Source organism: Pan troglodytes, chromosome 6, assembly GCF_028858775.2.
Source record: "Pan troglodytes isolate AG18354 chromosome 6, NHGRI_mPanTro3-v2.0_pri, whole genome shotgun sequence".
Taxonomy (NCBI): Eukaryota; Metazoa; Chordata; class Mammalia; order Primates; family Hominidae; genus Pan; species Pan troglodytes.
In genome coordinates this window covers 167,614,768-167,620,276 of record NC_072404.2, presented here as the reverse complement: position 1 = coordinate 167,620,276, position 5,509 = coordinate 167,614,768, and the positions used below count along the sequence as shown (strand labels likewise).

The following is a 5,509-nucleotide window of genomic DNA, read 5'->3' as shown; positions in this document are numbered from 1 at the left end:
TAGCAGGGCTTGGTGGCGTGCGTGCCTGTAGTTCCATCTTACTCGAGAGGCCGAGACAGAAGAATCACTTGAACCCGGGAAGCGGAGGTTGCAGTGAGCCAAGATCACGCCACTGCACTCCAGCCTGGACAACAGAGTGAGACTCTGTCTCAAAATTAATAATAATAATAAAATAATAGCCTTTTCAAATTTGTTGTTAGGATCCCTGCTCCTTTTTTTTCCAGCTGTGACTCCAGACAGGATCCAAAGAGAAGTTTTACAATCTCTTCTTTGGGTTTTAAGGAGACTGGCTTCACCCTTCTGTGTTAGCCTCTTAAAGCATTGCATCAGCCTTAAAGGGGTGCAGGAAAGGGTCATGTGCCCTTCTGAGTTGCCCTACTAGTCTTTGACATTCTTCTGTCCCGTGCTTGGAATAATTGTTTTCCAAGGTGCCATGTTCCTTTCAGTAGAACTTTGAATTACGGTGTTCCTTACTAACAGATTGTCATTGCTTCTTGTCCAGCTTATTATGTTTAAGGAGACAGTGAACCTGTATTAAATTCAGTCTGGTATCAGTATCCTACAAATGTAAATACATCCTTGCCCATCTTAAACTTCTTCCTTCCTGCCCCAAACGAACCAGAGTCTAAAATATGCTTTTGATGTCTTTACTTCCATTATTGCCTCACTCTCTCCAACCTTCAGCCTCATCCCCTCTGTGGGTGAATCAGAGATGCCCACCACTGCCTCCCAGTCCCCTATCTTATCTCCTCAACTGTACTGAAGGAGGTATTATTATTGCTCCATTTTATAGATGGAGAAACTGAGGTCTAGGAAGTTCACATATATGCTAAAAGAGTCAATAGTGTACTGAGCTAAAAGGGTTAATAGGGTACTTGGGACAGCAAGAATGACCTTTCTGACTCATTTTGAACCTTCCACAATGCTGAACACAGAGTATGTCCTCGCTAAGGTTGCAACTGAATTATCACCATGCCACATACTTGGTGGTGACGTGCCTTCTCCGCTCTTCATCAATCCCTCATCCAGGCACTTTTTCTCCCGCACCAAAGAAGCTTCATCCCACAACCAATTCATAGAACCGGAATAAAATAAAACTCTGATTGGTTCTGTTCCGAAGAAGCCACGCTTTAAGGAAGAAAAATCGTGCCTGGAAGAGCTGTCAGCTTCATTACGGGCCCTGCAGCCAGCCACGTGGGAGAGCAGTCGAATCCTGGAGAAGGAGCGGGTTAATGACCAAAACCCCTCCCATGGCACACCTGAGCCCCCCACACACACGTGGTGTTCTCAGAAGCCACACGATGGGGGAAATCTTTTCTCAGTTCCTTAATATTTCAGAAACAATATGCCACTAGCGATTTCTCATCTTTTCTAATTCTCTGAGGAAGATTATTTCAGAGAACCAAATAAGAGGTCCATATAGTAGGGCAGAGTGAGCTCAAGAAAAACCCTCTGCATACCCAGATGGTTGTGGATGCCGTCTCAGCAGTGGGGAGACCTCAGGAGAAGTGGGTAAAAACACTACAGGTCCTCCACATGGGAGGCGTGGACCCCAGAGACGAGCTTCAGAACTAACCCCCATTCGTGCTTCTTCGTTGAGTTTATACTCACATGCTTTGCCCATTGGCTATCTTGGTCTGTCTTTGTTCTGTAGTTGAAGTAGTTGAAGTCTTTACACGCTGAGAATATTATATCAGCCTAGCCAGGGCGTTTGGGGTTCTTAGGGTTGAATAAACTACCCAAATTAGCTTAAGAGGGAACTTGGCCGGGCACGGTGGCTCATGCCTGTAATCCTAGCACTTTGGGAAGCCGAGGCAGGTGGATCACCTGAGGCCAGAAGTTTGAGACCAGCCTGGCCAACATGGTGAAACCCTGTCTCTACTAAAAATACAAAAATTAGCTGGGCGTGATGGTGAGGGGCCTGTAATCCCAGCTACTAGAGAGGCTGAGGCAGGAGAATCACTTGAACATGAGAGATGGAGGTGGCAGGGAACTGAGATCCTGCCACTACACTCCAGCCTGGGTGACAGAGTAAGACTGCCAAAAAAAAAAAAAAAAGAAAGGAAGGAAGGAAGGAAGGAAGGAAGGAAGGAAGGAGAAAAGAGGGAACTCATTGACTCCATAACTGGAAGCCCAAGAGTAGATCTACACTCAGGTGCAACAGGATCCAGGGACCCTAACAATAACTCAAACCTTTCTCTCCATTTACCTTTCACCTTCCCTCATCTCTGTTTGCCTTGATGCCATCCTTCTGCAGTTAGCTTTTCCTTCTGTAGCCAGAATCATCGGCAACCACAGGACACCTCAGTCCTTCAAGCTTTGTCAACCCAAAGGTAAGGTCCATTCTTCTTGAGCTCCAAAGCCAAAAGGAGACTCTTCTTAGGGAAAGGGGATGCTGAACAACCCAAAACAGCAGATGCTCAGTACACTATTAACCCTTTTAGCATATATGTGAACTTCCTAGACCTCAGTTTCTCCATCTATAAAATGGAACAATAATACCTACAAGTAGTCGCTAGATAATGCATGTAAAATGCTTAGCACCATTCCCAGCACATAATAACCCCTATATTCATGCTGGCTCTTGTTATTATTTTTATCATTATATGCCTTTCCTAGATGGGTCATCTTTTAATTCTACTTATCATATCTCCCACTGAGTAGAACTTAAAGTTTTTTCTGTGACCAAACCTAAAAATATTTTCTTTATGGCTTCTGGATGATGTCTTGTATAGGAGAGACTTCCCCACACCAACATTACAAAAACATCCTCTTACATCTCCTTCTAGTATTTTTGTAGTTTTATTTATTTATTTATTTGAGATGGGGTCTCACTCTGCCGCCCAGGCTGAAGTACAGTGGCGCGATCACAGCTCACTGCAGCCTTGCCCTCCCCAAGCTCAGGTGATCCTCCCACCTCAGTTTTTGTATTTCTAGTAGAGACAGTTTCATCATGTTGCACAGGCTGGTCTCGAACTCCTGGGCTCAAGCTATATATATATATATATATATCTGGCTCTGGCTCTTCTCCCACAAGCTATTATTCCAAAACCATTTTTTTGTTTCATTTTTGTTTTTTGTTTTTTTGAGACAGAGTCTTGCTCTGTAGCCCAGGTTGGTGCAGTGGCGTGATATCGGCTTACTGCAACCTCCACCTCCCAGGTCCCAGTTCAGGCAGTTCTCCTGCCTCAGCCTCCCGAATAGCTGGGATTACAGGCACGCACCACCATGGCCAGCTAATTTTTGTATTTTTAGTAGAGATGGGGTTTCACCATGTTGGCCAGGCTGGTCTTGAACTCCTAACCTCGTGATCTGCCTGCCTCGGCCTCCCAAAGCACTGGTATTACAGGCGTGAGCCACTGTGCCCAGCCTCCAAATAAACTTTTAAATCAGCTTATAAAGATACAATTTTAAATGAGTTGTATTTCATCTTAAAATCGGATTCAATTTATGGATCAGTTTGGAAAGAATTAGCATCTTCATAAGAATGAGCTTCCCTGACTAGGAAGCAATGCAGAGCTCCATTGATTCAGACATTCTTCATGTTCCTGAGTTTTAGAGAATAAACATAACAAGGAAAATAAACATAACACATTCACTCTTATTCCTAGTCCTAAATATTTTATGGTTTTGGTGGGCTTTTGTTTTGCTATTAAATAAAATTTTATTGCCATTAAGTTTTCTAATTTATCGTTATTGCCTTATTATTACTATTTTTTTTGAGACAGAGTCTCATTCTCCCAAAATGCTGGGATTAGAGGCATGAGCCACTGCGCCCAGCCTGCCAATGCTATTAATATATTGTGTTTTACTCATAACTGGTTATCCTGTTGTGCTCTTTTTATATGAACAATTTTCCGTTTTTAGTTGAATTATTCTGTTTTCTTTTCTTCTGTCATCCAGGCTGGAGTGCAGTGGCATGATCAAGGCTCACTGCAGCCTTGACCTCCTGGGCTCAAGTGATCCTCCCACCTCAACCTCCCGAGTAGCTGGGACTACAGGCATACGTCACCACACCCAGTTAATTGTGTGTGTGTGTGTGTGTGTGTGTGTGTGTGTGTGTGTGTGTGTGTGTAGACAGTGTCTAACTGTGTTGCCCAGGCTGGTCTCAAACTCCTAGGCTCAAGTGGTCAGCCCGCTAGGCCTCCCAAAGTGCTGGGATTACGGATGTGAGCCACTGCACCTGGCTAGTTGATTCTTACGATTTCATAAATAACCAGTCGTATCATCTGTAAGCAGTAAGTTTGTCATTTCTTTTTATAAACTTAGTTTGCTCTCCTTATTTCTCGCAGCGGCTAGGGCCTACAGTAAGATACTGACTAGTAGTAGTGCTATGCAGCATCCTCGTCCCATTCTTGACTTTAAGGAGAATGGCTTGTGTTTTCACCTTTAAGTGTGGTTGCTGCTTACTTCTTTATCAAAGTGAAGAAGTTTCCCTATATTCCTTTTTTTTTTTTTTTTTTTTTTTTTTTGAGATGGAGTCTTGCTCTGTCATCCAGGCTGGAGTGCAGTGGCTCAATCTTGGCTCATTGCAACCTCTGCCTCCTGGGTTCAAGTGATTCTCCTGGCTCAGCCTCCCGAGTAGCTGGGATTACAGGTGCCGGCCACCATGCCTGGCTAATTTTTGTATTTTTAGTAGAGATGGGCGTTTCACAATATTGTCAGGCTGGTCTCGAACTCCTGACCTCAGGTGGTCCACCCGCCTTGGCCTCCTAAAATGCTGGGATTACAGGCGTGAGCCACTGCACCTGGTCCCTTATATTCCTAGGTTACTAAGAATTTTTTAGGACTGATTGTTGCATCTATTGAAATAATTTTTTCTACGCTTATCTATTAATATAGTAAACTGCATTTGTAGTAGGTTTCACACTTTTATGTCTCCCTACCTATTAATTGTTAATTGATTACTGGATTTGATTTGCTAATACATTATCTGGCATTTTAAATCAATGTTTATAATTTTCTTTTTAGTGTATCTTTGCCCAATTTTGCTATCAAGGTTATGCTAACCTTGTAGAATGAATTGAAATTCTTTCCACTTTTTCTTCTATTCTCTGGAGCAATTGAATAACAAAAAAAGTGTGTTACCTATAACTTTTTGGAAGTTTCGATAGAATTTACCTATTAAACATGAAATTTGCTTGGAATATTTTGGGGAATAAATCTGACTATATTTCAATTTTTTCTTTTTTTCTTTTTTTTATTTTTTGAGATGAAGTCTCACTCTTGTTCCCCAGGCTGGAGTGCAATTGCACGATCTCGGCTCACTGCAACCTCTGCCTCCTGGGTTCAAGCAATTCTCCTGCCTCAGCCTCCCGAGTAGTTGGGATTACAGGCGCCCACCACCATGCCCAGCTAATTTTTTTATTTTTAGTAGAGACAGGGTTTCACCATGTTGGCCAGGCTGCTCTCAAACTCCTGACCTCGTGATCCGCCTGCCCCAGCCTCCCAAAGTGCTGGGATTACAGGCATGAACCACCGCGCCTGGCCACTCAATTTTTTCTATTTT

The 5,509-nt window shown here is 43.2% G+C and overlaps 1 non-coding gene across 1 annotated transcript; it reads right to left on the bottom strand.

Moving 5' to 3' along the window:
* Nucleotides 1-222: 222 nt before the first annotated feature.
* LOC112209920 (small nucleolar RNA SNORA26) lies at nt 223-344 on the bottom strand. The gene has a single exon (XR_002944908.1). It is a non-coding gene; the product is annotated as a small nucleolar RNA SNORA26 (small nucleolar RNA).
* Between the last annotated feature and the right edge of the window lie 5,165 nt (nt 345-5,509).